The sequence below is a fragment of the Moschus berezovskii genome, chromosome 12, assembly GCF_049115385.1.
Source record: "Moschus berezovskii isolate FMDL1 chromosome 12, NW_MosBer_1.0, whole genome shotgun sequence".
Classification (NCBI taxonomy): domain Eukaryota; kingdom Metazoa; phylum Chordata; class Mammalia; order Artiodactyla; family Moschidae; genus Moschus; species Moschus berezovskii.
In genome coordinates this window covers 7,639,598-7,651,932 of record NC_142471.1, presented here as the reverse complement: position 1 = coordinate 7,651,932, position 12,335 = coordinate 7,639,598, and the positions used below count along the sequence as shown (strand labels likewise).

The 12,335-nt window shown below is 41.3% G+C and overlaps 1 long non-coding RNA gene across 2 annotated transcripts; it reads left to right on the top strand.

The window, feature by feature from the left end:
- Positions 1–1,914: 1,914 nt before the first annotated feature.
- On the top strand, positions 1,915–10,743 carry LOC148775926 (uncharacterized). 2 transcript variants are annotated; one of them, XR_016038725.1, is made up of 4 exons: positions 1,915–8,565; positions 9,443–9,497; positions 9,974–10,144; positions 10,587–10,743. It is a non-coding gene; the product is annotated as an uncharacterized LOC148775926 (long non-coding RNA). The 2 variants fall into 2 exon arrangements; XR_016038724.1 differs by lacking the exon at positions 10,587–10,743 and having other exon boundaries at positions 9,974–10,488.
- The last annotated feature ends 1,592 nt before the right edge of the window (positions 10,744–12,335 follow it).

Genomic DNA, 12,335 nt, shown 5'->3' with positions numbered 1-12,335 from the left:
TCTTCACTGTCATCATGACCCATCTAACCTCATCTTGCCCTCTTCCTCTTAGATTTTTCAGTGTGCTTACCTTGGATTTTAATTAAGTCCAATTCTTTGGACTGGCCATGGTGAGATACTCGTTTTGACAGAAGCACACCCATTTGTGTGGTTAATCAGGGGGCATCTGGCTAAAAACCAACAAGCACGTCACTGCCAAACCTGAGCCTTCCTTACACGGGAAACCAGCAAAAGCACATTCTCTCTCTTTTTCAATTTCCTCAAAATATACGTTCCCAAAGCACACAGAGAAGCGCAAGCTCAGAGAAGTGTCACTGTTTACGAAAGATGCCCCACAGAGGCTGAAAGAGGAAGGAGAGGATGTTTGACCATCGAAGCCAATCTGGAGAAATCTTCGAAGGAGGAAGCATCTAAGAATTGGGGCAGAGGCCACCGTGAGAAGACTCTTCATGTTTTTAAGCTTGTTCTGATCCTTAACATTCCTTTTGAAGCCTGCCATGCACTAATGTCTTCTCCATCTTCCATCATAATTTGTGCTTGGAGAGAAAGAAACTAAGATAGCCGTCTTCAGGGAGTTTTCTGGGGAATGGAGGGAAAGCGTGAGTAGATGGATGGTAGCCTCAGGGCGGGTGTGTGTGCAGTGAGATTGGAGAGCCCTCTCGAATCCTTCGCTTCTGCCCCTGTTTCCACTCTGCACTGTGCCAGATAGCATATACATCTCAGCTTGTGAATACTGTCTTGGACTACTGAAGAGTTAAATTATTTTGAAAGACTTCCAAAGGAGACTCTGTACTCTCCCAGTATGAGAGTGACTCACTAAAGGAAATCGTTACTTATATCCAATTAGTTTCTTTACAAATGCTCATTAATTTAATTTCCTAGGCAATCTTCACTTTCTGTCTCAACTGGAACAGTCACAGGTGATTCCTTTTTAGGCATCCACTACAAATTTGTCCCCATGACCCAGTAAGGAACTGAAGCCGTCACTCTCTCTGCCTCTGTTTCTTTCCCCTCTCGCTGTCTCTTTTTCTGTCTTCTTCCACTTCACTTTGGCTTGCCATCTAATTCCATCCTACCCCACATAACCTCAAAAACTGCAGATGAAAAGTTTCCATTTTGATTCTGATACTACAAGACTATTTTGCAACTCTGAATTTTCAGTCCTAAAAATGGCACTTTCTCCTAGATGTTTGATACTTTTTTTGTCTAATGGATCAAGATGGCTGCAAATATAGTACAAATAGACCAATTAACACTGCTATTTCTTCCAAAGTCAGGGTAATATTGAAAAACTATTTTAATGGCTAGAACCCATCATCGTGTAAGGCCATAAACCTATATCTTTGAAAAAATAATAAATCAGGTACTTTCATACTAGTACTGCTACTTTTTTCCTGCTTTTTAAGGCATCTTCTAATATTATCAGAATCTTCTGCGTGCATGCTCAGTTGCTCAGTTGTGTCTGATTCTTTGCCAAGGGATCTTGGATTATAGATATCAAGGTTCCTCTGTCCATGGGATTATCCCAGAAACCATGCTGGAGTGGGTTGCCATTTCCTCCTCCAGGGGGTCTTCCTGACCCAGGGATTGAACCCGTGTCTCCTGCAGCTCCTGTATTGGCAGGCGGATCATTTACCATTGAGCCACCTAAGTTGTTCTTGTTTTTCAGTCCCCGAGTCATGTCTGACTCTTTGCAACCCCATGGACTGCAGCACGCCAGGGTTCCCTGACCTTCACTGTCTCCCAGAGTTTGCTCTGTATCATGTCCATTGAGTTAGTGATGCCATCCGACCATCTCATCTTCTTGTCCCCTTCTCCTGCCTTCATCACCTGGGAAATCCCATCATATATCAATACAGCACAGAATTGCATTTTTAGAATTAAGATTCTTAATTTAATCTAACATTACCAAAATAAAATAATTAAACAATGAAATCCATCATGATCAGTTCAGTTCAGTTCAGTTCAGTCGCTCAGTCATGTCCGACTCTCCGCGACCCCATGAATCACAGCACGCCAGGCCTCCCTGTCCATCACCAACTAAATAATGAAATTAATTTGACTGTGTCAGGTCTTACTTGCAGCACGCATAATCTCCAAGGCTTGTGAGATCTTAGTTTCCTGACAAGGGATCGAACCCACATACCCTGCACTGTTAGGTGGCTTCTTTACCACTGGGCGACCAAGGAAGTCCCTCAAGATACATTTTTACAGCGGTTTTTCTTCATCGCCACCTGTCACAAGGCCCTTATAACTTGAAGGATTAGAGGAGGGACTTCCAATGCTACTGATGAGTGTTTCTATCCATGTGTTTGAGAAAGATGATTTCCTCTCTAGACACCAGCTCTAACTCTATCCATTCCTCTTCTTTGGTTGCTGCTCAGCTCCTTGGTGCATTGTGCAAGTTACCTGGCTTAACAAATGTTTGCTTTTTGGTGATGTGCTTACTCCTTTTCAGTTTGGTCCCTGATGGAGCCCAGTTCCCCCTCTCCTCCTCATGTGCAAGGGATTTGAGCACTTGCAGTTGATAAATCCCATCAAATATGTTTGCATAAGTTCTTCTTTATGTCTTTCAAGATACAAGACCTAGATTTTTCTGCATGTTTGTTTTGTTTTAATGAACTTGACCACATGTCATACGGAATGCTGCTTGCTTGCTTCTAAATGGTACTAGGTCTTCAGGGCCTGCATACACAACCAACCACATAATTTGTAGGGACCAGTGAAAAATAGAACCACTCGGATCTTGCTCAAAAGTTATTAAAACTTTCAAGTTGGTGACAGTAGATCATTGGATCAAGAGCTCAGTCCCATGAAATCCGTTATTCCTACATAAATAACTTCTTATGACTAAACCTAGGCATAATCTGTGACTTAGCCTTGGTTTGTTTCTTTGCTATTTTTAACTTCCAAGCTAAATATGATTAGTCTATATCTCTCAGGGCTTTGAGAATCTTCCACTGACCTCTGGTTTATATTGTTGCTACCAAAAAGTCTGCTGCCAAACTAACTGTTGTTTCTTTGAAAGTATTTTCCCCCCTGATTGATTTTGCCCTTTGCAGTTTTTCCTTACAATGTGTCTAGTTTTGTGTATCTTGCTTTGACCTAATTTTGCTTCCTGAATCTGATTTTCATCCTGTTTTAAAAAATTCTCAGCCACTAGCTTTTAAAATATTGACTCGACCCATTTTTTTTTTTCTTTCTGAAAGTCCAGTGTGACCCATGCTAGAACTTTTCATGTCTTTAACTTCTTTTTAAAACTGCTTTATCTTTCTGTGTTGTCCTCTAGGTAATCTCCTTTCAAATCATTTTTTGGTTCTCTAATTCTCTCTTCAGCTGTCTTATCTGGTCTTTGAAACCATTCATCGAGTTTTTGTTTTTTATGATATACATTTCATTTCTAGACATTATATTTGGTCATTTTCCAAAAATGTCCGGTCTCTCTTTTAGGAGTCGGATTATTTTCTGATATTTTTTACTTCTTTTACATTTGGGCCATAATACCCAGCCTCTTTCTGATAGTTTCATTATCTGATGTTCTTGAGGTTCCTGGGATTCAATATCTTATACTATCTGTTGTGTGTCTTAACTCTGGTTCTTAGTGGAATCTTGGTCATATTTCCTAAAGCACTGTGTAGTTTTTGATTGTGCGCGTCTATCTCACAGAATTCTCGCTCTGGGGATTTTGTGTGGCAGAGGTTGAGGATCTGTTTCTATAGAGAAGTTTTTAATTTGCTTTAGCAAATGCCCCTGTGATAGAATGAGATTGGGACTCTTCTTACGTTATTTAATTGGTTTGGGATTCCTAGACTGTACAGGTGAGTAAATTTAAATGCAAACCTGTGTGAAGTGTGGCCTGTGGTTATGAAACTCGAGGCGACTTTTCTTCCCTGCCAGAGCTCCCACTGCCTGGGCAGCCAAACTGTCAGCACCTGTTCTGGTGTTCAGTCCGCTCTGGTCTCAGGGATTTCCTTTACTGATCTCAGCTGCGCTCTTAAAACCATGTTTGTTATTTCTGTAGGCATATCTAGGTATTTTGTGGCTGGAGGTTTTGTTAGATTCTCCTTCATGATATTGCCACAAATGATAGTTCCTGTCATTCTGAATTTCTGAGCTCAGAAAAAGCATTCTCATTATGATAACATATTTTGACATCTCTCTAGATGTTAGAAACATCTTATGAAGCAGGCCAGGAGCCCTGACCAAATTCATGGTGGTTCTTTTGTACTTATAAGAAAGTGCTCCTTATTATTATAGGTGGCTTTGATTTAGATGAGACTTTGGTTTTGTTCTGCAAAGAAAACAGCTAATGTACTTACTCTTTGCTAAAAATGACTGAAGTGCACAAATGGCTGGATTTATTTAGTATCAAAATGTGAGATGTTTAAAAAAATCTTAGGAATTTGAGGACACCGAGAGGGTTGCTCAGCACTGAAGGGAAAACAGGAGGAGAGAGACATTTCGGTTCCCTGTGCCACACATGCTCTCTAGCTTCAAACAATGCCAGGATTTCTCTCTGCTGTTTCTTCCTTTAGCTGTTGAAAAATGTCTGCCCCTTCAAGATCTGGTTTATCAGAAAATGAGAAAGTCTTCACCCAAAGAAGCACCAGAGAAGTGAAGACAGATTCCTATAAAAGCTTTCATGGCTGAGTCAGCTGGGAGGGCAGCTGGTGATCATTTCCAGTCTCACCCTGCAGAAGAGAGCTACCCAGGAACGGGATATCTAAACTGGAAGGACATTAGTTGGTTCCTTTACCTCTCCAAGGACCTGCAAGGCTCATGGCGTGGAGTGCTCTGATAGCCAGACAGGGAAAATACAGCCCTGTGGACCAAGAAGGAAAGTCATTCATTTATCCATGCTCTCATTGTTTTTACTTCTCATTAAAGTCGGGGCTACATGGGTAATTTAGGGAGGAAACTTTCAATATGACTAGATATATATATATACTTAACTTTTTTCTTGTGTTTTTCTCTGCTATTCTCTAAAAAATCATTTTCTTGAAGTACAATTGATTTTTTGGTTGTTTTGGATTAAAAACCTTATTTACTCTGAATGCAAAACATTCAATAATATTCATTGGTTTTGTTGTTTTTACTATTCTATGAACACCTTTTTAGAAAAAAACACCATGCAGTATTATGACCTTTGTCAGTGAGGGAATTCTGGGCCCATTTGCTCATTCTTGTTTTTTTTTTGGTCCAAATAACATCTATCTAGTATTATGCTCCTTCACGTTTTGTGCTAGGTTCTGTGGGTCTAAAAAGGTAAATTATAAATAGTCCCTGCCCTTAGGAATCCCAAGGTACAATGCCTTGTGGGGAGGCCAGCACATATACAGAAAGAAAGTACTAAATGAGACCCAACTAATCTTCAAATGATCTAATTAAAGAATTACAATGAGGGACTTCCCTGGTGGTCCAGTGGTTAAGACTACAAGCTTCCAATGCAGGGGACACAAGTTTGATCCTGAATTGGGTAACTAAGATTCCACATTTGGAACAGCCAAAAAAAAAGTCACAATGACTAGTTCCACACCTTTTTGTGTGCAAGACAAAGTAGACATGACATAAAACTAACCATTTTAGCCATTTATCAGTGTTATCAAGTGCGTTCACGTTGTTGTGCAACCATCACCACCATCCGTCTCTACAACTGTGTCATCTCCCCAAACTGAAACCCTGTACATATTAAATAACAGCTCCCCATTTCCACCCGGGTAACCACCATTCTACTTTTTGTCTCTATGAACTGGACTCCTTTCGGTACTTCCTACAAGTGGAATCATGTTGTATTCATCCTTTTTTGTCTGCTTCACTCATTACTTTTTTAATCGAAGGAAATCTGTTGTACAAAAATGAACGTTTCAGCCTTGTCCCTGACTGATTCACTGCTTGTCTGACCTGGTGTAAGATAGTCAACTTTTCCTAATGCCCTCAGCTCTGCAATTGCTCAACTGTTTTAGAGCCGTTTTTTTTTTTTTTTTGGAAGAGTCCATCACAGTGTGTGATATTAATCAATTCAAGTCTGCTGACATTGTTGTAGTGCTTAAGAGGCTGCTACTCCCTGGAAACACCAAACAGCCTCCCTCCGTGGGTGGTGGTGTGGTGAGGTCAGAGGCTTGCAGGTGGGCCTGAGCCTTGACTCTGCAGGAGGCCTGCTGGGTCCCTAGGCTGTGCATTTCCCAGGGCTTCACGTGTGATCATGTAGAGAGACCTGCTATTCCTTCAGTCCAGCTGCCTGCCAGAAACCAGGCCCTATGGACTCCCTCCAGACTTGGGCTCTGAGCTGGGCTGTCTAACAGCTTTCCACTGGGGCCAATCAGACACTTGCCAGAGGGCCATCTCAACAACTGCTTTTGAGTCACTTGTTCTATTTGAGATCTGTCGTGGGCTGGGAGCCCTCACTGGGCTTAGGGAAAGACCTGAAGTCAGTTGAAACTTGACCTGGGTCAAGTTTCCCAGCTGTATTTCTGGGGCACTTGTTTATGCAGTGAAATGTGTAATTTACAGAGGGCGTGGTCTGCAGATCAGGAGTCACCTCTGGGCAGCTTATTGCCGTGAGCAAAAGAACTCATTTTCTTGGGTTCACTTTTTTTTTCCCTATTCTTTTCCATTATGGTTTATTACAGGATATTGAATACAGTTCCCTGTGCTGTACAGTAGAGCCTTGTTTATCCATCCTATATATAATAGTTTGCATCTGCTAATCCCAGACTCTCAAACCCAACCTTCTATTGATGGGGTCCACTACTTATTCCTCCAGAATATACATTCCACAAGGGCTGGTCTGATCTCTGCTCTGTTCTCATTCCAGAAAACAGCCTGGTAGAAAGTGTGAATATCTCCGACAAATGGAAGGGAAACATCCTTTTGTCAGGGTATCAATGTACAGAGAATAATGTTGTTAGAAATCAGAAGATGATACCATTGATAAATGCACTCATGCTAGTTAATCAAGAAATAGTCCAATTTATTCTAGCTCTTTCAAAAAGTAGAATAGGAAAAAAATTCTTTTCATTTAAAAAATTTATAGTCATTTCATCTTAAAATAATATTACTGATGACCTTTCTTCTTAAATTTCATAGGGTCTTATTGATACATCAATGAATTATGTAGAATTGAAAAAGGAAATTAAATGCTTGAGTTTTCAGAATGTTTGTATCAGTTCTGTAGTAGAGTTTGACGCTAATATTACCACGGAAAACTGATGCAACGTTTGTGAAGCAATTGCTGTAACAGGGCCTCTGTGTAACATTTCCTTGTATAGGATTTTGAAAAAAAAAAAAACATGTCTTGGAAAATATTAGACAAGCACCTCTCTGCAGGCTTACCACATAAGCACACAGCGCTCATTCCCCAGTGGACTCTGACTGGTTTTGACGTGACAGTTCCTCATTTGTCGCTGGGGTTTGAGCCTCACTTCTGTTTTCTGACCGCCAGCCAGCCCTGCCGTCTTTAGAAATGGGAGGTGGCTTGGTCTTCACACAGATGTGAAGTCCATCACCAGCACACTCTCTCCCCCAACACTGTGCCATCCAGTAGAGCAGGCGTTAGTGAACAGCTCTCAATGTGCCCCCAAAGTCACCTGCGACCACTTGAATCCTCTCTCCTCCACTGGCTTCTTTCTTCTTATTTGGAGGGTTATCAGTACATATCCCTCTTTTAAAAAATTCTTTTTATATTTTGCATTTTAGGTCTATGTCCATTTTAGTTAATCTTTGTATGTGGTGCCAGATATGATCAGTTGTTGTTCCTGTTCTTTTTTGCATTGAGTTATTCAGGTTTGTATGGATGTGAGAGTTGGACCATAAAGAAGGCTGAGTGCCAAAGAATTGATGCTTCAAGTTGTGGTGTTGGAGAAGACTCTTTGAGTGTCCCTTGGACTGCAGGAAGATCAAACCCGTCAGTCTTAAAGGAAATCAACCCTGAACATGCATTGGAAGGACTGATGCTGAAACTGAAGCTGCAATACTTTGGACACCTGAAGTGAAGAGTCAACTTGTTGGAAGAGACCCTGAAGCTGGGAAAGATTGAGGGCAATATGTGAAGGGGGAAACCAAGGATAAGATGGTTGAATGGTTGAATGGCATCACCGACTCAGTGGACATGAATCTGAGCAAACTCCAGGAGATAGTGAAGGACAGGGATGCCTGGTGAGCTGCTGATCCTGGAGTCACAAAGAATCAGACATGACTTGGTGACTAAATAGCAACAACAATTTGAGTTTACGAGGCATGTAGGAGCTTAGTTCGCAGCCCAGGGATGGAACTCATGTCCCCTGCATTAGAAGGTTTAAGGCCAATGGCTCTGTTATCCTGGCCCGACCCTCTATCCTCTGTGACTGGATGGTATCTGATGCTACGTTTCAGCAGTTGTATTATTTTGGGGAATTCTCGCAGAGGTAACAAATAATCTCTCAGATTTCAGGTCCTCAACACTGATGTTTATATCCTGTTCAGGGCGGCGGACAACTCCCCTCAGGTGCTGATTTGAGGAGCCAGACTCCTTCCAGCTACAGCTCTCCCATCCGCCAGGGCCTTGGAGACCTTTGCACAAGCTAGAAGGTGAGGGAGAGGGTACATTTCACCCTGTGAGCCTGAGATTGCTTTTCCTCCATTTCCTGGAGGCCTGGGAGATGTAATCCCACTGAGGATTCTATAATGGGAATGGGAGAAGGTGGGTGCTACTGGACACTTAGTTTCTCTGTCACAATGATGGGCTGACCTTCCAAAGCCTCAATTTCCTCCTCTGTAAAACAGAGACAGAATCCATCTTCGAGAGTTCTTGTGAGGATCAGAGCTCATGTCTGTGATAAGACTAGTTGAGCACTTGACATAAGCCGTGGTGGTGATTACAGCCAGTGAGTGAGGGGCTCTCTCACTCTGGGGAGAGCAAGGGCAATCCAGTCTTGTCCCTTTCTGATTACAAATACTTTGTCCATGCCTGTACTTCTGCTGAAGGTTTCATAATGATTATTATGCAACCTGCATTCTGTATAATTATTATGTAAAGACAAGTATGTCATCATGATTATTATGTAATATGGATTATGTATTGTGATTATTATGTAAATACAAATGAACCTCTCACTCTAAGCATATGTCTCTTGAACTAATATTCCTGGGGCACTGACATGGGCTTTAAAATATTTTCCCATTGTCTGCTACCATCTGAAAAGCTATTGTCATCCAAGCAATATAGGTCATTGCAAAAATTGCCAGTGCACAGACAGCTCTACTGTGGAACTTCCGCCACATGCTGGGTGCCCCCTCCCCTGCCAGCCCGACTTGTAGACTTGGGTCAGCAACCATGGTTAATGGTTTAGGGAAATCCTTTCAGAAATACTCCATGTTTACTTACTTACTCCATGTATAAATGCTTTCTTTTTACACAAAAGCCAAATCAAGCTGCAACTCTGCCCACACTCATTCCTTTTTACAGCCACATGGTTTTCCATCATGGCCAGTTTATTTAACCAGAGATGAGAGCTTTACTGGTAAGTAAAAAGGCATCAAACTCTTTTCTCTGTGTGAACTGGTTAACTCCCCAAGTTTCCTCCCCATCAAATTGCAGTTCCCCCACCCCTTCCTCTGCCCCTTCCTTCTGCAAATACATATGGGTGCATCCTCGTGCCTCCTACAGGGCAACACTCACCATCCCAGGAAATGGACCAGCTGCTTAGAAACTTCCTGATTATTTTGTTAGGGAGGAGGCCGTGGGGGAATAACGTGTCAAAAGCCTGGAGGAACCCCTTCCCTGAACCTGTAGCCTCAGGCTGATTCAAAATAGCAAAGCAGAACCCCCGTACACTGTTGGTGGGAATGCAAATTGGTGCAGCCATTACGGAAAACAGTATGGAGTGTCCTCGAAAACTAAAAATAGATTTGTCATATGATTCAGTAATCCCACTCCTGGGCATATATCCAGAGAAAACTCTAATTTGAAGTGATGCATGCATTCTAATGTTCACAGCAGTACTGTTTACAATCGCTAAGACATGGAAGCAACCAAAATGTCCACCAACAAATGACTGGATAAAGATGCAGTACATATATACAATGGAATATGATTCAGCCATGGAAGAATGAAATAACGCCGTTTGCAGCAACATGGATGGACCTAGAGATCATCATAATAAGTGAAGTAAATCAGAGAAAGACAAATATCCTATGATATCACTTATATGTGGAATCTATAAAAATGTTACAAATGAGCTTATTTATTATACGAAACATAAATGGACTCATAGATGTAGAAAACAAACTTTAAGTTACTAAGGGGGATAGTGTGGGTTGGCAGTGGGGTAGAAAAATTAGGAGTTTGGGGTGAACATATACACACTACTGTATATGAAATAGATAAATAAGGGCCTACTGTAGAGCACAGGGAAACTTTACTCAATATCTTGTAATAACCTATAATGGAAAAGGATCTGAAAAAGAATGTATATATATAACTGAATCACTTTGCTGCACACTCAAAACTAACACAACATTTTAAATTAACTATGCTTCAGTGATAAAAATAAAATTCTCATTGGAATAATTTGAAAAAAATAGTTAAACAATCTTTGTTTTATCTCTAGGGCACTGGGAACACTTGCTTCCAGTTCAGGAATTTGGGTTCAGAGATGTTAGATCAGAAAAGAGTTTTTGCCTGTTGCTCAGTCTGGTTGAATGAAGACTTCCTAAGTTAGCAAGAAAACCAAGTGGTCCTTGCAACTTTGCTGCGGTACCAGACAGGCAGTAAGGTAATGGAGAGCTCAGAGATCCTGGTGGGTCTGTGTTCTGTAAAGCTATGAAAATGATCTTGTGTGTCATGTGACTGACCCAAGCCATGGGAACCCATCTGGCTTCAGTCCTAGAATAATATTTTCCAATTTTAGCCGTCTTTGTGCTACCTTCTGATTTCCTTTTGTGGGTGTGTGTGTGTGCCATTGCATACCTCATTTACCAATTTATTTAGTATTTATATATTTGAAGAATTGCACTTACTATTTTACAACTGATTTTTAGATCTACCTAAATCGAACGGAACATCTTGGAGTTACAGGTTTTTTAAGTTATATTTTTTTCTAACACATATCACAATATATACAACTCTTCAAGAATTATTGGGACTTCCTTGGTAGTCTAGTGGTTAAGACTCCAAACTTCCAATGCAGGGGGTGAGGGCCTGATCATTGGTCAGGGAACTAAGATCCCACATGCTGCAGGGCACAGCCAAAATTAATTAGTTAAATTTAATTAAAAAATCATTCCTCTATCATTCCCCAATATCATGGCCTATGCTGCACTTTGGCAGTTGCTGTTCTAGTGACTTCCACATCTCTTCAAGGGAGATGAATCACTTTGAACCACTTAAGAGTGACCCTAAGTAAGTCAAAGAGAGAAAAACAAATCTCATGTATTAACACACATATGGAATCTAGAAAGATGGTATTGATGAACCTATTTGCAGGGAAGGAATGGAGACTCAGATACAGAGAATGGACTTGCGGACACAGTGGGAAAATGAGAGAGTGGGACAAACGGGGAAAGTGGAGTCGGCATATACACACTGCCTGCATGTGTGCGTGCTGGGTAGTGTCTGACTCTTTGAAACCCAATGGACTGTAGCCTTCCAGGCTTCTCTCTCCACGGGATTCTCCAGCAAGAATACTGGAGTGGGTTGCCGTGCCATCTTCCAGAGGATCTTCCTGACCCAGGGATCAAACCTGCGTCTCCTGCTTTGCAGGCAGATTCTTTACCTCTGAGCCACTGGGGAAGCCCATATATAAACTACCATGTGTAAAATAGATGGCTGGTGAGAAGCTGGTATATGATACAGGGAGTCCAGTCTGGAGTTCTGTGATGACCTAGAGGGATGGGATGGGGAGAGAGGGAGGCTCAAGAGGGACATGATATATATAATTATGGCTGATTTGCACTGTTGTACAGCAGAAACCAACAGAACATTGTAAAGCAATTTTCCCCCATTTGAAAAATAAATTAGAAAACAACAACAGCAACAAAATATATAAGTATAGCTGATTCACTTTGCTGTACAGGAGAAACTAACACAACATTGTAAAGCAACTATAGTCCAATAAAAAAATTGAAAAAAAAAAAGATACAACTCTTTAGAGATCTTTGGAACATGTTGGATTTATGTTATAAGAAAACAAACTCTGTTTATTCTCCTGCCCCAGCACAGGATGATATTTTTGGCCACAGTGATCATCCAGGAATGCTTTCTCTTTCTCTGGAAAGAAAGTAAATGCCTCCACTCTCAGTGACCCCTGAGGATAACTAGTAAAGCATGAGGAAGCACAAGGGACCCTGATCTAGCAGAT